Here is a 22,160-nt window from a genome sequence, read left to right as displayed (position 1 = left end):
AATAGTGCCTTTAACATAGTAAAACGTTCCGAGGCACTTCACAGAAGCAGAATTGAGTAAACAAAAATTGACACCAAGCCAAAGAGACATTAGGACAAATAACCCAAAATTTGATCGAAAAAACAGTTTTTAACAAATGTGTTAAAATAGGATAGGTAAAGTAGCAGAGGAGGTTGGACAGGGAGCAGTCTCATAAGTAGACTCTGCAACTCTCATGATCCAAACTGTACCTTTCTCCACCCAATACTTATTCAGGTAAGTGGTACATACACACTGGGAGCACCATGGAGAATCCTTACTCTGCACATAAGTTACTGGGAACAAATCACATGCTTCCACATTAATTCACCCTTCACTGAAAGTAGATCAGATGTAAACTCATATCAAGTTGAGATGCAGGGCTTTCCACCAATTATCTGTCCACCAAGGGGCCATTTACTGCAAGCTCTGTCCAGCCACTTTCACGCTACACGGACACCAACTCTAAAACTAAATGTCCTCGCAGATCTTGGCTGCAAGGTTCAGTCACTGGCTAATCATGACTGCCTCTGAATAGTTAACTGCTCACCTGAAGAAAGCCTGACCTAAGCTTCCTCACAGGACTTTAAGCCAAACCTTACACAGAGGCAAAGGTAAGACGTGGCTGCACCACTCCAAATTCACCATAACAGAAGTCATGCACAAGTTATCAATAGCTTAGACTGCTTTACTGAAGAAAGAGATTTCCAGTAGCTTGATGTTCCATGCACCATGCTCAATAAATTTAACTGAATACACCCTTAAGCAACAGGTGCATCAAATAATGTTTAAGGAATAATGTAGGCAATATTTGATAATGCCATACGATGTTTGGGATGGCATATATTGACCCTTGAAGAACTAATTAACAGTCCAGCCAATTATCCTGTAACCATTAACTCAAACCTTGACCAAAACCTAGCAGCTAAATTGTCTGACTTGAGCGAAAGGTTTTCCATTAAAAAAAATGCTCTGTACATGATGTTTTTAACAATACAAAAAGTCTGTGAATCAATATTAACAATAGATTTTATCACATTCAAAGATCCAGGTTTCACAGTCAGTGACAAAGAGACAGCACTCGCCACTGCCCTCAAAGAAAGCTACCCACAAAGAGGTGGTCATCTCTGTGGCATGGATTTCCTCTTTCCCAACATCATGTTGAATCTGGTGCCAAGTCAAGGAGACTTCCAGGCATCCAGCAGCAGCAGCAGCAATGTCATAAGCAGCCAATCACAATGAAGTATTCTCACAGACAGCAAACCAGGAAGTGAAACGCATGGATGGTAAAATTTAATTAAAACTGAAGAATAGAGAGCAAAATAAGTGATTGGGAAATGCACATAGAAGGTGAAATATCAACCTTAAAATAATTTTTTAAAATGTGAATTTATCATAATGGGGAAATTGAACATTCTCCAAATACAAGATCCAGAGGGGATTTTCAGCAATATTTATGAACTTAGTATGCAGCTAAAAGCCCAGTTACACCCCACGCAACAAGGTGTAACCTTGAAGGGTTTTTACAGCTAGCCAAATAGCTTAAGAGGGTTAAGTTCACATCTGTTCAGTGATTTCTGTTGGGTTGCCGTCTATGGGGTCTTCAACCGTGCAACCCACTGGAGACGCACAGAATCACTGACAGCAACTTCTAAACGTCTGCATTATTCTACATAACACGTGGGGCTTGATTTTCAAATCAGAGTCCCGATCCCACACCACATCTTGTGTTTGTGTCGTGTGTGCAACACAATCTCCAAATGTTAATGCCCTAATTGGGCTGGAGGTGAGCTGGGCATCCAGCTCGGGGGAGAGATACAGAGTTCTGGGGAGAGGTGGGAGATACCTGTTGAAGCAGGAGCATCAAAGGCCAATATAGGGCTTGCTGCCACCATGCACAAAAGGGCAGGCATGAATTCATACAGCCAGAAGCCTTAACACTCAGAAAACTTGGCCAAATCTCCAGCCAAACAGTACTGCACCCAAAAGCCCTGGCAACAAAATTTTTTCTGATATTAAGAGAAAACATTGCAGCTGCCTTCCTTGAACCCGACAGTTGTGCACGAACGTGTACCAGACTGTTCGGGTTTGGCAATTCCCAATTTGAAAGATCGCCTCCTGGCCTTCCCCAAACCATTAATATGCTCCTTGAACGGCAGTTAATTGGAAGCACTTGGAAACGTGGTTCTCCCCATCTTGCCTGCCCTTTGAAAATTGTGTTGCATGAAGAAGACTTCAAGATCCAGTGAAGCCCTCTGGTAACACAATTTTCAATGCATGTCTGCAACCCTGCTCACTCCCTCCTGAAAATTCAGCCCACAGACTCCTGAAGTTGCTGTCAGATTCAGAGGAGTGATAAAAATGTACGTTGACAGTTTCATGGTCGATACAACCACTGAATTCAGGTTTATATTTCATTTATCAAAGTGAAAATTCTTATATTTCCTTCACTGCAGTGAGTGGCAGTCCTCTTCAAAACTAGTCACACAACATCAGCAGTTAATAAAAAATGCCAGCAGCCCAGATTCTTGAACTGAATTTATTTTGTTGTAAGCTTCAACCACTATTAGTTGGATAGAGGAATAATTCAAACTTGAAGCAATCCTCTGTGATTAGTTCCTTTTCTATTGGGCTTGTGTGGGGAGGGGTTTCGTGCAGGCAGGTGTTATATTCAAAGTCTAGGAAGTCACAGTAACTCTTTTTCCAGCAAAAAATTATTTTTTTCTAGTAAATCAGGTGACAATTAGAAAATCTCATGAGAGGAGGGACTAACTCAGTAGTAACCTACTCACTAATGCTCAGTTTGGGTTCTGCCAGGGCAACTCAGCTCAAGGTCTAGTTACTGCCTTGGCCCAAACATGGACAAGAGGGCTTAATTCCAGAGGTAAGAGGACAGTGACTGCCCTTGACGTCAAGGCAGCATTTGATCAAGTGTGATATCAAGGAGCCCTGGCAAAATTAAGTCAATGGGAATCAGGGGTAAAACTGCCACTGGTTGGAGTCATAACTAGCACAAAGGAAGATGGCTGCGACTGTTGGAGGTCAATCATCACAGCCCCAGGACATCACTGCAGGAGTTCATCAGTGTAGTGTCTTAGGCCCAGCCATCTGCAGCTGCTTTATCAATGACCTTCCCTAAGGTCAGAAGTGAGAATGTTCACTGATGATTGCATGGAGTTTAGCTCCATTCACAGTTCTCCAGCCAATGCAGCAAGACCTGGACAACTGCAAGGCATGAGCCGTTAAATGGCGAGTTACATTTGCACCACACAAGGGTCAGGCAATGATTATCTCCAAGATAGAGTCTAACCATCTCCCCATAACATTCAATGGTATTACCATCACTAAATTCCCCACCATCAACATTCTGGGGATCACCATTGTGCAAAAAATTAACTGGACTAATATAAATACTGTGGCTACTGGAGCTGGTGAGCAACTGGGTGTCCAGTGCCAAGTGGCTCATCTCCCAACTGCCCAAAGCCTGTCCCCCATCTACAAGGCACAAGTCAGGAGTGTGATGAAATACTCTCCACTTTTCTGGATGAATGAAGTTTCAACAACACTCAAGAAGCTCAACACCATCCAGGACAAAAGTGTCCTTCATCAGCACCCCAACAACCACTTTAAATATGCACTCCCTCTACCATCAGTGCATTGTATGTACAATAGGTCCTACCTGCAAGATGTCCTGCAACAACTTGCCAAAACCTCCTTCGATAGCACCTTTCAAACCCACAACCTCCACAACTTAGATGGGCAAGGGCGACAGGCATGTGGGAATACCACCACTTGCAAGTTCCCATCCAAGCCACACACCAAACTGAATTGGAAATACATTGACATTGTTTCATCATTGCTGAGCCTACCTAAAAGCAATGTGGGAGTATTCGCCACACAGCCTACAGCGGTTCAAGAAGGTGGATCACCTCCACCTTACGAAAGCAATTATGGATTGGCATTAAAGTGCTGGTCTTGCCAACAAATGCGCAACTGTGAATGAATAAAAAGAGAAACAACCAGCCAGAATAAGTCAGTTCAACGTTGTTTAATGTCAGCCTTGGCTAGTTGCCTCAGAGTCAGAAGGTTGTGGGTTCAAGTTCTATGCCAGAAACACGAGCACATAATCCAGGCTGACATTCCAGTGCTGTACATATGGAGCACCGCACTGTCAGTGTTACCTTCTGAGGCCCAGTAATGCCACTCAGGTGAACGTTAAAAATCTAATGGCACTATTGCAAATAAGCGAGGGCAGTTCTCACAAGTATCTTGGCCAATATGCCTTACTCAACAGTACTAAAACAGATTATCTGGTCCTTATCACAATGCTGATTCTGGGGAGCTTGTTGTGCTCAAATTTGTTGCCACATTTCTCAAATTACAACAGTGACTACACTTCAAAAATACATAACAGACTATAAAGCATTTTGGGATGTCCCAAGGTCATGAAAATCATTCATTTTTCCATTGCTGAAGAGGAGAAACAGTGCTATTTTAAAAAAAAACAATTTGTTTCTTTCTTGGAGTTGCACACTTCCAATTTGGTCCAGTCAAGGAGTTTGAAGGCAGGCTGTCTATTTCTTATGTGAAGGTGCAAGCTTTAAAACAATTAACAGACAACATTCAATTTTCATACACTGGGCACTTTATCAAAAGCTTACCTAGATCTCAAAGCAGGGACAAGCATTCTTGAAACTTTGGAACTACAAAATTAAACAATGATGCAAGATTTGAAAGCCAAAAGTAAAGGATATGAAGACTAGTTGTCTCAATCCGCATAGAGATCAGTAACTTTTTAAAAGAGATTTGAACTTCCAATTGATAGCTGAAAGAATGACCTGGCAAGATTTCACGTTTTAAAACTTCACTGTAACAAATGACTAAAAACATTCTCCTTTTTATAGGCAACTTATACTTTAAACTACAGAGAGGAACATTCCCCTTTTATACTTATCACACATTACACTCCCCAAAGAATTACAGTCCATACAGTCCTTATAGCAAACAGTCCACAATTGCTCCCAGCTTCCGATGGGTTCCCTTATCCCCACTTTGCTGAGTAGGAATTTCAAGCGACTGTCTTAAGGGCCTTTCCTCAGTTTTCTGAAAGTTCCTTAAATCCACCACCAGCAGTAAAGCCAGTTCCGATGATTCATCTTCCTCCTGGCCGTGCCAGGGCAAATCTCCCGGAATCCGTAGAAAGTTGTAGGATGCGTCTCTTCGACTAGAGACTGTCTCCATCCCACATCCAGCTGTGGTAACTCTTAAAGTCAACCAGTCTTTTCTTTCTGCTGACCACACAGAACCTCTTCTGCCTGTGATATTCATTATCTGCAGGGAGACCTGTAACCTGATCTCAGAAACGGCCTCCTCTGCTCTCTTCCCCATGGCACATGAAACATATTAACTTTATATCTAGGTAGAACTGCAAATTAACTATCCTTGATCCCAACTCCTTTTTATTTAAGTAGTAAACGGACGGTTTACAGCACAACTGCTTATAACCCAATATCAACAAACCTTTCTGGGACTTTAGTAGGCTCACAAACAACTCCTTTTTGGGACTTTGGGAAACTCAGTGTCTACTCCTGGTAAACTCAGACTGCTGCAATTGTCTCCAAGTGCAAATACCCTACACCTCAGTAAAATAATCTAAGCCTTCCTTTGATCTCTAATAATAAAACCAACCAGGTTTACGGGCAGATAGGCTTCAGAACAGGCCCCTTCATTTACCCTAAATTTAAAGCCACAGTCCCAAATTATAATAATCTTATAAATCTCATAATTGCAACATAAAAAAACTCTACTAAGTTCGGCTTTCAAAAGCATTACAAAGAATTCTCACATTTTTGAATTGTTTCCCAGTAAACTATAACCAATCACAAATCTCTCTGCCACTATCTATTAACTTCACTATATCCATCATCATATCCACTAACTCACACAAGTGCAGGAGTTCAAAAGTTTTAATAACTTCAATCCTAAAATTCTTTAAACTATTTATGTTTATTGCCTCATCAGCCATTTCAGCACAATGGAAATTTTGGATGAGCTCTAGTTTAGAGGCTGGAATGTAGGAGGCCAGCCAGGAACTCATAAGAATATTTAATTAGAGGTAACAAAAGCACAAATAAGGCACAATCTACCTTTAAAAAGGTAGAGTAGCAGCAGCACATTGGGGACATTTCATCTTTCATTTCGGGGCTCACCATACCAGCAAGGGGGGTGGGGAGCAGCACCAAGCAATGATGATGACAATGACAACCTGTATTTATATGGTAACTTTAACACAGTAAAACACCCTAAGGCACTTCACAGGGGGGTTATAAACCAAAATTTGACACTGAGCCGTGTCAGCAGATATTAGATCAGATGGCCAAAAACTTGGTTCAGAAGCTTCTTAAAAGGAGCAAAGAGAAGTAGAGAGATTTAGGAAAAGAATGCCAAAACAAAAAGTTGAATGCACAACTGCCAATGATGGAGTGAATAAAAGCAGGGATGCTCAAAAGGCCAGAATTCAAGGAGCGCAGATATCTCAAGAGTGCTGAAAGGCTGGAGGAGATTAGAGACTAGAGGGTGAGGCCATGGAGGGATTTGAAAATGACCTACTTATACTGTGCCTTTACCGTACTAAAACATGCTGAGGCACTTCATAGGAGTGTTACAAAGGAAAATTAGACACCGAGCCAGATAAGGAGATATTAGGACAGATGGTCAAAAGTTTGGGTGTTGTAAAGGAGGAAAGCAAAGTAGAGAGGTGGAGAGGTTTATGAAAGGAATTCCAGAGCTTGGTGCCAAGGCAACTGATGGCAGGGTGGAGCAATTCAAACCAGGGATGCTCAAGAGGCCAGAATTAGATGAGCACAGATACCTCGGAGGGTTGTGGGTTGGAGGAGATTACAGGCATAGAAGGACAAGGATGAGAATTTTAATGTAAAAGCACTGCTTGACGGGGAGCCAATGTAGGTCAACAAGCACAGGGGTGATGGGTAAATGGGACTTGGTGCAAGTTAGGATACAGGCAGCAGAGTTATGGATGAGCTCTAGTTTAGAGGCTGGAATGTAGGAGGCCAGCCAGGAACTCATAAGAATATTTAAGTAGAAGTAACGAAGGCACAAATTAGGGTGTAGCAGCAGCTGAGCTGAGGTAGGGGCTAAGTCAGGCAATGTTACGGAGGTAGAAACAGGCAGTCTTGGTGATGTGTGTTTGGAAGCTCACATCTAGTTCTAATATGGCACCAAGGATGCAAACGGTCTGGCTTAATTTCCAGCTGTTGCCAGGGAGAAGGATGGAGTTGGTAGCTAAGGAATGCAGCTTCAAGTGGAGAACAAAGGCAATTACTTCAGTCTTCCCAACATTTAACTGGAGGAAATTGCAGCTCATTCAGTCCTGGATGATGGGACAGTCTGATAATTTAGCAACATTGGAGGAGTGGAGAGAGGTTGTGATAAGGTAGAGCTGGATGTCACCAGGGCACTTCTGAAAATGAACATTGTACTTTCTCATGATGTCACTGAGGGGCAGCACATAGAGAAGAAAAAGCGGGGGGGGGCCTAGGGTCGGCCCTTGAGGGGCATCAGAGGTGACAGTGCAGGAGAAGGCTACGATTGAATGGATAAGAATTGAACCAGGCAAATACAGTCCCACCCAGCTGGATACCAGTGAAGAGGTGTTGGAGAAGGATGGTGTGGTCAATCATGTCAAAGCCTGCAGACAGGATGACAATTTTAAAATCAATGCATGGCTTAAATGGCAGTCAATGTAGGTCAATGAGCACAAGGGATGATGGGTGAATGGGACATAGTTAGGACTTGGGTAGCATAGTTTTGAATTACCTCAAATTTACAGAGGGCAGAAAATGGGAGGCCAGCCAAGAGTATTAATCCCAGGGCTATTTTAAAAGACAACTTTTAAGGCAGAGCTGGGTAGATTTTCGGCTAACGGAGTCAAAGAATATAGGGAGGAGGAGGAAAGTGGCGTCAAGGCCACAGTCAGATCAGCCATGATCTTGTCAAATGGCAGAGCTGGATTGAGGGGCCGAAAGGCCTACTCCTGTTCCTAATTCGTAGGTTCTTAGGTAAATGACTTGTCACTACATCATGCACCTTCTTAGACTTGGTTATAGAACAGAAGCAGCCTGGGAGAAGACTATCTGTCAATCTTGTTAAAGAGAAAACATAAAATAGTGTACAAAATTAATTCAAACAAAATCATTCAAAATATAAATTGAAAGTTTACTCAAAAATACTACATTTGAAAATCATACTTTCTTCATTTTACACATTTTCAAGGCATTTTCAATCCATTAGGAGGTGTGCCAGTGTGACCTAGAATGCTGAACCTTTCAGGTTCCCCTTTCCTTTCCTACTAAGGAATTGCTTGGCTTATACATGGCAATTGACCAGCAGCATGGCATTGTGCCATGTCAAGCATAAATATTCCACATTCATCAAGAACACATTCAAAACTCCTAATTCACTGTGGCACATAGGGGTTTTAAAGGTCAAAGTTATAGCCTAAGCAAAACAGTTCTGATAATAATTGAAAATAGAGCAGACTGCATAACAAAAGGCACTGATTTAGGTCATTTATAATCTCAGAGGCTACTATATCATCATTTACTTCCACTGGAATGCACTATTAGAAATCAAATTGTACCTACTGTAATTACAGAGAGTAGTTTCCAATAGAATAATGTTACTGGCATCACCCAACTTGTTTCTTGCTGGATACATTGTTCCAACTTGGTAAAAGTCTAGCAGCTGAGTTAAGGAATATGATCCTTAAACATTAGCCCAAAAGTTCAAACCCAAATATACCAGCATTTGAAATTCTAAACCAACTTTCAATAGACATGTAACATACCCACCAAACTAGTCATGAAGGCAGAAGCTACCATGAGACCACTTCAAAAGGTACAGGAATTGTACCTCGATCTGACTGTGCTCTACATATATCCAAAGTAAAGCTCAGCCCATTATCTCCTACATGTACCGTCGTTGGAAGTATCAGCAGATTATTTTGCAGGATACTTGTCCTGTACATAGTCTGCAATATAGGCTAAGAAAGCTTTGCTTTCAGAATGCTGACTGTCTTCTAAAACATTTAAAAAAAAGAGCTCTACGTTGTACATTTGGGGAGAAAAAGTTAAATCGAGGCAATGATGCCACCTTGAACTGAATTAAACTGTATAATTTAGCCGAACGCTGTTCACATGCAGGCCCAATTTTGGTCTTACAGTCCGAAATGCTAAGGGAGTTTGATGTAGCAGGAAGGGTTAAACTTCCACTGCATTTAAAAAAAAGCAGAGCTGAGGTACAGAAAGCTAGGAAAGTTTCACAGAACAACTGTTAGGTTGTATCCAGTTCTTTTGTAAGGCTGCTGTAACTCAAGTTAAGTTTTTAAAATCACGCTCCCGATACACTTGGGAGTCATGATTTTCACCAACACTGGAAAGAATGGGGAATACAGTAACGATGCAGAATCAAGCGCCGTGTTTGACCAAAACTCGTCCTTCCTCCCGCACTGACAAGACGCTTCCTCTGGGTAAATGCCAACTTCTCATGTACCGGAACCATAGCAACGCTTTGACTTTCCAAGCCGAACAAAAGACAGTTTGAACACGATTGTGATTTGTCTCTCCTCAGTCCCATCCCAGCAAATTCTACATTAAAACCGTCCGTCGTCCCCACATGGACTCTCATCTGCAGAAAACTCCACTGAATATCGACAAAACCTCAGCCAGGTTTTTTAGGGGTGGGTTTGTTTAATTAATTTTCCAGAAAACCTTTGAAAGGGGGGAAAACGTCGCTGGGTGTGCATTTTTTTTTTTGCTGTTGTTTGCTCTCCCTCAATTTTGGGGCAGACTTACCATCGCTGTCTCAATTCCAAGTTTGCCGCGATTTCAGCCACTCAGCAGTAAACGTAACTCCAGCTCCTTCCACTGTCAGTCCTGCAGCTTTTACTGCCACTTCACGGGTCAGTACTGGTCCCGCCTCCTTACAGCGCTCTCACTGGCCGCGACTCCTGGCTTCCTCAACATCTCACTGGCTCAACAACCTGTCAATCATCCAGCCGAGCCCCCCACGGGCTGAGATTCCGTCCGGTTGTTGATTTTGTATGGGCGGTGATTTATAGATTTCTCCCTCTTAGATATGTTTACGTATAAACGCCAGGAGAGAAAGGGGGAAATGAACGAGGCGGCCGCGGTAGTTATAGGTGAACGCTGGGTAGATGTTGCATCCTCCATTGGCCGTGGCTCTGCCATAGAGCACAGGGGAAACGCCTTTTGTTCCATTCTTCAGGCACTGGGTGAAAGGGGCAGTGAGTTGACATGGCTGAGAATTGTGCTCCCATTCAGCGAACGCAGTTACGTCCCTCGTTTAAGATATTTTTTTAAAATTGCCCATCTCTATTAATATTTTATTATTAATTTACTTTAAATTATTATCTTCTTTAAAAACCATATATTAAGCATATGCATCCCTGATTAAATTATACAGAGCTCCATAATATCAGCAATGAGAATTTACAGAAAACAATTGTAATTCATGTCCTATGATGTTTTTCACACAGTAGCTGAATACCATAAAATCATGGAATGATACAGCACAGGAGGTCATTCTGACATAGGCACAATGGGTCAAATCGCCTCCTGCTGTGCCAAGACCATTCTATGATTCCATGCTTTTATTTGGCCCATTGTGCCTGCACCAACTCTTGACAGAGGTATCCAGTGAATTCCACTCCCCTGCTCTTTCGCCTTTAAGTATTTATCCAATTATGTTGCTATTGAATCTGTTTCCATCAGTTTTCAAGCAGTGCGCTCCAGATTACAACTCAAAAAAAATCTGCAGGTTGCCCCGGTTCTTTAGGCAATTACCTGAAATTTGTGTCACTTACCCCTCAGCCACTGGAAACAGTTTCTCCCTACTTTATCAAACTATTCCTGATCTATTAAAGTTTTTATTAACCTCCCCTGTTCTAAGGAGAACAACCCAGCTTCTCTGGCCTCTCCATTATGCTGAAAATGTCCTTCAGAAATTAAAAGGCTGAAGAAGACCAAAATGGAAACCACAGATGCTAAGAATACACAGCGAACCAGCAAAGGCAGCTAAATGTTTCAGATGTAAGTTCTTTCCTTACACCTGAAATATTGACCCAACTTTTCTCTGATACTGATAGATCTGCTATGTAGTTCCAGCATGGTCTCTATTTTATCTTTCAGCATTTCTCGACCAAAGAAGATTGTTTACTCATGGTGTGTATGAAGTTGTTTCCATTCTTTTGTTTAAAAGAAGTAATTTATTTAAGAAACTTTAATATGTAAGTAACTGTAATATTCTCCACTAACTTCAGAACATGCGGTCAAGATTTGTGGAAACTATCCAACCCTAGGGCATCGACAGTTTGGATGAGGTGAGAAGTGCTGTTTATTGTAGCCAATTGTACAGAAACCTGGCCAAATGCATCAACATGGTTTGCAAAAGCAAAGGAGACATTTCAAAGTAATATAACTTGCTAAAAGCTTCAGGCAGCTTTTTCACAGATAAGCAAGAACCACTGAACTTGTGTTGGGAATCAACACTTTCAAGACCCACTGTCATAAAAAGAAAGCTAAACACAACAGACAATCATACTTGATGAAAGCAAAGTACCACAGATGCTGGAAATGGGAAATAAAAACAAAAAATGCTGGAAAAACTCAGCAGGTCTGGCAGCATCTGTGGAGAGAGAAACAGAGTTAATGTTTCAAGTCAGTATGACTCTTTTTCAGAGCTCTGAAGAAGAGTCATATGGACTTGAGACAATCATGTTTTGAAGCTGTGTTAAGTCATTGTGCTAGCCGGAATGCAATGTTGATTACTGTGTAGAATCTTTGTATGGTTTCATTAGTGTGATAAGTTCAGGGGACATTTGGAATTGGATGATCATTGTGAGTAGCTCTGAGCATAGGTGACTGGTAACAGGCGAATATGAATGAGGAAGCTCTGAACGTTAGTTTACAAATTGGAGACAAGATGTTTAGAGAGATTTGTAGAAAACAGTCTAGGATGAGATAAGAAAATTATGATGTAAAAGCTTGGTCGATCAAAGACAAAAGGCATGTGTGATAGCTCCAGAAGCTTGTGAAGGATGGACAATGTCAGGGTGGGCTTTAACTCCATGGCTCAAACAAAGAACTTGATGATCCATTGGCTAAGTTATATTACAAAAGATTTTTACTAAACAGTGAAGTCCTGTCAGTGCAACATCCTGTATGCTATCGAAAAAAAAACATTAAAAAGTGGTTGTTAATGCAACCATTACTGCTATCAGAAGGAAGTGGTTTGGTCATTTTTCCCACAAAGGAGGATCTATGATCCACAAGGACTGATCATCCATTGATGATGTATGTGTGGTTACCTCTTTTAACATTATTGGTATACTGCTTGCATTGTAGTGTTTTTATAACTAATTTAGATTGTGTGATAATGTTGGTTTTGAATCTGAGTTGGAGATACAATAATAGACAGAACTGTGTGGCCTGTGTAATTTCTCATAAATCTCAAGTAAACAAATCATAAATCTGTAAACTCCAAGAGTGAGGCCTCACACTTATATATCACAGATATGGTGGCTTGAACAGTTTGATTGAATCACACAATAATGCTCAACATACCTTAAAACAGTGAATATATAAGTTCGTCACACAAGCAGCAGTTGTGAAAATATCCCTTTAGACCCACAGGGTGAAACATCTCAACTCAGACAGTTTTGTTTCTCTTTGACATTTTTATTTTTGCTATTTTTTGTTCTTAATTTTGTGGTGATCCTGGTGTACGAGATGGAGAGTTGAATGTTCACTTATTTGCAGCTGTCTCAATATCATGGATTCTTACATAAGGTACAGCAAGTTTGATGTCAGGAAAATAATCTTGTTCCACTCTGCACCATCAAAGATTTTCCCTGGCCGGTATTTTCCAGCCCTGTCATTGGCAGGACCCACCGCGGGAGATTTGGCAGCCTAGCTAAAATTTCATTGAGTTTCGGCATGACTAGACAATCCCAGCAGCGGGAGGGGTAGAAAATCCCACTCTATGTGTTGATAACATCATAAACACAGTGGGAAGACTTTTTATGTTTGCTATTTCCTGTGAAAATATAAAAACATTCTAAAATAGCATGTTTATGATTTTACTAAAAATAGTAATCAGAGGAAGTCCTATGGTATGATTACTTTATTAATCCATAATAACTAAAGCAATTCATCAGTTATCAACCCAACTCCAACCTTAGCAGAGCACCCTATTGCACTAATATCCATTTTGTTCACTTTTCACCTTGGCCATCTTGTGGGTTAGAAAGAAAGAATTTAGCACTCTGCCCAAAGCACTTCATAACTAAGGTACAGATTTTAAAATGTAATCACTGTTATGCACAGGCAATCTTTTTTTAGGTAATGCCAGAAAATGTTCACCATGAAAACTCAGTGCTCTTCAAATAGTATCATGAAAATGTTTCCATCCATCTGATTTTAAAAGACAGGGGCCAAAAGGCTCCATCCAGGGCATAATTAGTGATCTAGGGATTAATTTTGCTCAAAATTGTATCAGTTTTGCAAAATGTACTTTTTGCTCAAATTTCCACTTGCTTATCTGCATATCCCTGAACATGAAATCTTCCATAAGCCAGCACAACTGGGCAGCGTTTTCATCCTACTGATCTTGTGGTATCCCAGTAGTTACAGCCTGCCAACTTGAAATGCTTAATTTTCCCCTACTCTGCTTTCTGTCATTTAACCAAATCTCTATAAAATATTACCCCCAACCCAATGAGTGCTTATTTTACCCAATAACCTTTTATGTCGCACCTTATCAAATGCCTTTTGGAAATCCAGATATACTACATCCACTGGTTTTCCTTTGTCTGCTCTGTTAGTTACAGCCACAAAAACTTGAGCAAATTTGTCAGACAATATTTCCCTTTCACAAAATCATGTTGACTCTGCCTGAACATATTATGATTTTCAACAGCTCTCTAATAACATATTCCAGCACTTTTTCCTGACAACTGATGACAGGTTAGCTGGCCTATAGTTCCATTTTCTTGAATAGTGGTATTACATTTGCTACCTTCCAATCCACTAGGATTGTTCTAAAATCTAGATAATTTTGGATGATCACAACCAGCGCATCCATTATCTCTGTAGCCACCACTTCTAGAATCCTAGGATGTAGGCCATCAGCACAAGGGATTTGCTAACTTTTAATTCCGATAGTTTTTCTTCCTCTACTGATATTAATTACTTTAATTTCCTCAAACATTTGTTTAACACCTCTGCCATTTTGTTATTCCCCATTATAATTTTTCCTGTCTCAGCCTCCACTGGCCAATGTTTACCTTTACTATTATCTTCCTTGTTACATACTTGTAGAAGCCCTTATGATCTGTTCTTATATTTCTTGCTAGTTTACTCTTATTCAGTTTTTTCTCTTTTTACCAATTTTTGTTCAGCTTTTGTTTATTTCTAAAGTTCTTCCAATCCTCTGGTTTACTACTATTTGTCAGAACATTATCAGCCTCTTCTTTTAATTTAATACCATCCTTAACTTCTTTCGTCAGCCACTGATGAATCACTTTTCCTGTGAAGTTCTTGTTTCTCAATGGAATGTATTTTTATTGAAAACTGAATTAATTCTTCAAATGGTTGCCACTGCTTATCTACCTCCTTACCTTTTCATCTATTTTCCCAATCAACCTTAGCCAACTGGCCCCTCATACCTACATAATTGGCATTATTTAAGACCCTTGTTTTGGATTTAAGTATATCACTCTCAAACTGAATTTGAAAATCTATCGTATTTTAATCACTGTGCCCCATTGGATTCTTTACTATGATATTTCTAATTATTCCTACCTCATTACACAATACCAATCTAAAATAACCTTATCCCTCATTGGTTCTATGGTATATTGTTCAAAGAAACTGTCTCAAATGCATTCCATGAACTCGTCCTCCAGACTACTTGAGCTTGTGAAGGCATTTCTCTTTTGTTACTGCCAGGCAGTTGAGAATTGATTTGTCCACAGCTGGTGGTAGAAGGGAAGTCTGCATCTGGTGCTACCTGATCTCCTTGGCATCGCTAGTTTGTTCTTTATTCTGACGTATGAATCCCTATGACAAAGGAACACTGAAAAGAAACCCATAATTTGTGTCCCAATGGCAGCTGAGATAAATGAACAATGCAATTTTTAAGAGAGCCCTTCCTAATAGATATGTTGGCCTCTTAAGATTAATTTCAAATTCACAAACATTATAGGAATGGGACAAGAAAACAGAAATTTTGGTGCCTGCCCATTTATTTATATCAGATTTGATTTTGTAGTGACATTATGCAGGAAACTACACCATTGGCAGACAGCCAGATTTGACAGTATATGGAACAGGCTTGAAGGCAGCAAATTCCTTGCCCTGTTCAGTCAGTAAGTGCCAGTGGAAACAAGAATTTCTTGGTTATAAACTCAGTTAATGCTGCTGATCCTGTGGATAACAGGACCTGATTTTATTGTTCAACAGGGTTTCCTGCTAGTGACATCAGGCAGGCCCTGTAATTTTTCCACCCACCGCCTGTCTCGTGTACATCAAAACATAAGTATTAACCCAGAGGTGTTTGGTAACGATGAGATGGAAACTTAATTGGGTATCTTTTGAAGTGTAAAAGGAAAATCAGTTTCTGAACATCAGCAGAATGGAAAATCAATCACTCCTTGAAACACACTACTACACATTTGCAATTCTTAATATTTCAAAGAGGATTGTCTTTGATGTCTTTCATGGTGGTATGGGGGTTTATAGAGTGTGCCTGCATATATGTATTTTTGTCTTTACATCAGGGCTTCCTGAGTCAATAACTATCCCTTTGCTCCTCACAGTATCAAAGATGCATCTCTCTTTTTTCCTTCTCCCCTTCAACGTAGTCCTACCCCCAAAGCCCAAACAGGGTCTCTTTCTCTAACCTAACAAATGAATATCTCCAGCAGTTCTTTGCCGCCCCTCATTTCTAGAGCTTAAACTACCAAATGGGAAGTTTGTGGAACTGGGATATGGGATGGATGGCGGAAGCAACCTCGAGAACTGGAAAAAAACGGTTAAGGCAGTGGATGTAGTACAGAGGATAGGAGAGAATGGGTCAGAGAAAATGAGGAAGCATGTCGGAGTTGCTAGTGTAGCACTTAAACTAGCAGGGATCACAAGGACTGTTTCATGATGAAAGGAGTGTGGTCCTTTGGACATTGTTGTAGCCCCAGCCATTTGATAACATTGGGTAGGGAGGGGGAAATCACAGAAATTGCTGATTACCATTTGCAGATGAATTTGTGTAAATGTTTATTCTGAGGAGTATAGTGGAGTGGGCGAGGGACTGTCAGGCAGCTGGATTTCAGATAATATTTCTTCCCTGGAAAATAATAAAGTAGAATTGTTTGGGGAGAATAACATGGGGAGAAAATTGTAGCAGGGAAAAAGATTTTGCATAATCAACATCCGTAAAACAGATTATCTGGTCATTGTCACAGTGCTGTTTGTGGAAACTTGCTGTGTGCAAAATGGGCTGCTGTTTTCCCTACTTTACAACAGTGACTAGTACACTTCAAAAGTACATCAGTTTCTGTAAGGTGCATTAGGACATCCTGAAGTCACAAAAGAAGCTATGTAAATGCAAGTCTTTCCGTCTTTATAATGTGGTGAATAATACAAGTAGAAAGCCTACAAGTTAAAAATGACAAAAACAGGGATCTAGTGAATGGGGAAGAAGAAACTTGAGAAATGATGAAGGAAACTAACAGGTGACAGACTTGATTTGCACACAGATTCAATACAAAAGATAGCCTATCATGCTTTTAAAAATGTGTTTTAAATTTTTTTTGTTTTTATTCTGTTATGACCAATGCAGTTGGTAAAGCTGAGTTATTTAAAATTCCCAGAGGGAATCTTTAAACAACTGTCATAACCTACAATTTTAAGTGTTATGTTTGAGATGCGACTCTAAATTCAGGAATCAGACCACCAATTCTCAAGGTTTTACATTAAATTACATGAAACATTTTATTAATTTATATAGGTTAAAAAATATATATACACATGGCTTCAAATTATTACTATCATAATTTTTAACAAATTCCCAAACTAATCTCCATTAAGGCAACAGCAACCCATAGACTTAACCAAACACCAGTCAAAGCATTTTCACCTTATGAATTCAAAATAAGGTTCTTTTCACTTTGGTTCCTGTGGAGACAGTTGGAGGCTTACGGCTGCCTTTTGATCTCACATTGCCTCTGCCCTGCACACCTGAAAACTACTGAAGTTACACCTACCACCTCTCATTGAATGTAAATTCTCATTGTATCACAAGCCTCTTCTAACAATAAAACCCCTTTCATAGTACCAATTTTATTAATATTATAAACATATTGCTTGGTATCTGCTAGATAGATATCAGTTTTCACCCCAGCTTTTGAATGTTCTATTCAAAAAATGCAAATACACTCGGTCTTTCTTACATATCACTAGTACACATCAAAGTACCCAGACTAGCTGGCTTTAATGCAATTAAGACACACCCACAGACTAAACATCTATTTAAAAAAAAAAAAATTCCCAATAATATTATATACATTAATAGCTTCATGACATCCCCCTCCTTCTCAGAAAATGAACCGTCATAATTCTAAAAGACGGCTTCATTTTAATAACCCACCTCACATTATCTCCTATACTTATTACACTATTACATTAGCAGATGCATGCATTAACATAATTATATTTATACACACACAAGTCCTTGGTATCAACAGAAGTCACTCCAGTTCAGTGTCCAGGTTTTTTTTTAAAAGTCCCATTTTCCTTAAAGCTTCAAGCTCTTGATAAAGCATCTGCGAACAGAGTTTCTCTTCCAGCAATATGTAGATTAAATGGTAATAATAATAGACTCCATTTGAAAAACCTTGCACTTTTGCAACGAAATTTTTCTAAAAACTTCCAAGGATTATGGTCTATATAAACAATCGTTTCTGATGAATTGTTCGCAACATAAATTTCAAAATGCTGCAATGCTAACACCAAACTCAAAGTCTCTTTATCGGTCATTGAATATCTTCCGGGTTGTACATTCAGCTTCTGTGAAAAATTCCCTATCGATTTTTCAATTCCAGTGTCATCTTCTTGTAACAGTACAGCCCCAATGCCTATGTCGCTTGTGTCAAGGGCCAACTTGAATTGCTTGGCATAATTGGGTACTGCCAATACTGGTGTCATAGTTAATACCGTTTTCAAACTATCGAATGACTTCTGACACTCCAGTGTCCATTGAAGCTTCTTGTTCCTTTTTAAGTGAACAACCACTTGGCTAAAATTTGGTACAAATTTCCAGTAAAACCCTCTCATGCCAAGAAATCTCAAAACTTCTTGCTTTGTTGTAGGCACTAGGAAATCCATGATAGTCTTTACTTTCACATCTCTCAGAGCCACCTTACTATGTCCAATGGTATGGCCTAGATACATAACTTGCGCTTTTGCAAATTCACTTTTAGCCAAGTTCATCACCAAATTAGCTTCTTGTAGTTGAGTAAATAATTCTTCCAGATGTTGTAAATGCTCCTCCCCATGTCTGTCTGAAAACAATTAAATCATCAATATAAACCGCACAATTGTTTAGACCCGTAATTACTTTGTTTGCCTTTGAAATGTCGCAGGCGCATTCTTCATACCAAATGGCATGACTTTAAACTGATATAGTCCACTTGGCATTACAAAAGCTGATATCTCCTTTGCTCTCTCCGACAACGGTACCTGCCAATATCCTTTTAGCAAGTCAATCTTTGTGATAAATTTCGATTGTCCTACATTCTCAAAGTAATCTTCCAACCGTGGTATGGATTATGAATCCGCTTTTGTCATCGCATTCACCTTTCGATAGTCAACACACAGTCTTTGTGTTCCATCCGGTTTCAGTACCAGTACAATAGGTGAACTCCAGTTACTGCAGCTAGACTCAATGATATCATTTTGAAGCATGAAATCAATTTCTTTTTGTATTTGTGATAACTTTGCCAGATTTAATCTATAAGGTTGTTGCCTTATTAAAGATGATATTTCTATACATGCATCATGTAAAGCTAAATGTGTCTTTCCCAATTTATTTCCACAAATAGGTTTGTGTGACTGCACTAGCTTTTTCAAATCATTTTGACACTTGCTTGGAAGGTAACTCAATATTTCATTTAAATTTCAAGCACCCCCTCATTATCAAATTTGATTAGAGGAAAATCAATTTCAGAGTCCTGCACTTCTATCTCTTTCTCATCATCCACCTTCACTAATACCTCTTTTTGCTCCTCTTCCGTGTCAAAGTACTTTTTAAGCATATTTCCATGACACACCCTCTGCTTCTTTCTTCTATCTGGAGTATTTATTAAATAATTTACTTCACTCAATTTCTTTTCAATCCTGTAAGGCCCACTAAATCTTGCATTTAATGAATCACTTAGTACTGGTAACAAAACTAATACTTTCTCTCCGAAACAAAACTGCAATTTTTAGCCTTCTTATCTGCTTTCACTTTCATCACTTGCTGTGATAGCTTTAAATGTTCCCTAGCCAACTCACATGCTCCATTCAATCTTTCCCTGAAATTTGATACGTAATCCAGGAGAGTAGTTTCTGAATTTTTTCCCACCAATTTCTCATGAATCAATTTTAGTGGTCCCCTTACCTCATGACCATGAACTAGTTCAAAAAGGCTAAAACCTGTTGATGCATTAGGAGCACCTCTAATAGCAAATAACAAAAGTGGAATTCCTGTATCCCAATCCTGTGCATAATCATGACAGAATGCTCTTATCATAGTTTTTAAAGTTTGATGTCACCTTTCCAAAGCTCCTTGTGATTCCGGATGATAGACTGTTGACTTAAACTGTTTTACCCCCAATTGTTCATTACTTCCTTAAACAGCTGTGACATGAAATTTGACCCCTGATCTGATTGTATTTCTTTAGGTAAACCATATCTTGTAAAAAATTTAATTAACTCCTCCACAATCCTCTTAGTTGTCATTTTTCTTAAAGGTATCTCTTCAGGAAACCTGGTAGACACATCCATTATTGTCAATAAATACTGTCTTAGGGAGAGGTCCTACACAATCAATCATGACCCTGGTAAAAGGTTCTTCAAATGTTGGTATTGGAATTAAAGGCGCAGGCTTAATCACTGCTTGTGGTTTTCCTGTTATTTGACATTTATAACAGGCTCTACAGAATTTGACTACATCCCTATGCAATCCTGGCCAAAAAAAACCCTCTATCATTTCCTCTGTTTTCCTAATTCCTAAATGTCCCCCCCATTGGAATTTCATGAGCAATCCTCAGAATCTCATTTCTATACCCTAATGGGATAACAATCTGATGAACCTCCCTCCAGCTTTCATTTGCTGAGACGTGATCTGACCGCTATTTTCTCATCAAAATACCTTCCTGAAGATAATAACATACTGGAATACATTTTACTTTGGTTTCTGAATAAGCTTTCTGGTATAACTGTTTTAATTGCAAATCATTTTTCTGTAACTCCACTAACCTCTTTGAGTTAGATATTTCAACCGAATTGTCCTGCATTCCTTCCTCCTGAACAATATTATCAAATACAGTGCCAGCTAATTGGATTTTGACACTTTCTTCTTGGCTTTGAACTGCCTGCTTATCTTGTTTGTCTTGTTCTTCCAAATGAGCCTTTGATCTCATTATAACACAATCAGGAAACAATCCAGGATGTTCCTTCTGTAACATCTCTGTTGAAAACACTTCTACAGGCTGCTCAACTACCACAGGCATCACCCATATTTGCAATCCAGCTATATCATTACCCAGAATAAATTGAATCCCTGCAATGGGCAATTTTTCCACCACTCCAACTATAACTTTACCATCTTCCATTTGCTCTTTAAATTTACTTTCCACAATGGAATAGATTTAACATCTCCATGAACCCCACTTATTACAATGGAAACACCTCAATTTTCAAATGTCACTTCTCCCTTCAGCACTTTCCTTTTTATTCTGAGAAAAAAACTTCCTGGCAACTTCCAGCTACTCCTCTTCCCTGACTACCTGCCTTCCTTTCACCTTCCCACTTTTTATCCTTTTCCAATTTGAAAGGGTGATGGAAAAAATGTTTAGCTCTATGAATTAACTAATAATCATCAGTTATCTCTGCTGCTCGTCTTACAGAATCAACCCTCTGTTCCTCCATATGAGTTCTCACTACCGAAGGGTTTGAATCTTGAAATTCTTCCAAAAGAATGACTTCCATAAGAGCTGCATAGGTTGTCTCTATTTTTAACACCCATATCCACCAGTCAAAATTACTTTGTTTTACTCTTTCAAACTAGGTTTGCCCAGGCTGTTTTCTCATATTCCTAAATTTCTACCTGTACACTTCAAGAACCAACTCATATGCACTCAAAATAGCTTTTTTCACCACATCATAATTCACTGACATTTCTTCTGAAAGCGAAGCATATACCTCAAGTGCCCTACCTAACAACTTAGAGTGTAATAATAATGTCCAGTTTCCCTGTGGCCATTTCATCTGTTTAGCTAACTTCTCAAATGAAATAAAGAATGCTTCAATATCTTTTTCCTCAAACTTTGGAAGAGCTTGTGCAAATTTAAGCATATCCCCACTGGGTTCTACTCTAGAGATAAATCCTTCCTCACCTACTGGCATCTCTTTTCTAACTGCCAACATTTGCAGTTGGAATCCTCTCTCCTTTTCTCTTTCCTCCTTCTCTATCTTTACAATTTCTAGTTCCCTTTTAAAGGCCATTTATCTGTCCTTTGCTTCAAATTCAAGCTTTTTTAGTTCCTTTGCTTGTTCAAATTCATTTGCAACTGAAGTCTCACTACTTCCAGCTGTGACTCAGTAGCGTCAGGTTTCACTTCCAACCGTAGATGCTGCGCTATACTTTTAACTATATCTGATTTTCTAGCCCCCACAGATAACCCCAATTTTGACTTATCTGCCAACTCTGTTAACTTACTTCTGGTTATTTTCTCTAACCCAATCAGAGTTATCTCTTCTATTCTCAGACAAATCTTAGCAATT

General features: G+C 39.5%; 1 protein-coding gene across 3 annotated transcripts in view; it reads right to left on the bottom strand.

Moving 5' to 3' along the window:
- Window positions 1-10,260, bottom strand: part of arhgef10 (Rho guanine nucleotide exchange factor (GEF) 10) — a 340,903-nt gene extending 330,643 nt beyond the window's left edge. For all 3 annotated transcript variants that reach the window (XM_078541897.1, XM_078541898.1, XM_078541899.1), the window contains exon 1: window positions 9,891-10,260. The gene's annotated coding sequence lies outside the window, so the exon portion shown is untranslated. The remainder of the gene's footprint in view (window positions 1-9,890) is intronic.
- Window positions 10,261-22,160: the final 11,900 nt, after the last annotated feature.

Source organism: Cetorhinus maximus, chromosome 5, assembly GCF_964194155.1.
Source record: "Cetorhinus maximus chromosome 5, sCetMax3.hap1.1, whole genome shotgun sequence".
In the NCBI taxonomy this organism is placed as follows: domain Eukaryota; kingdom Metazoa; phylum Chordata; class Chondrichthyes; order Lamniformes; family Cetorhinidae; genus Cetorhinus; species Cetorhinus maximus.
This window is presented reverse-complemented; position numbering and strand designations above follow the sequence as displayed.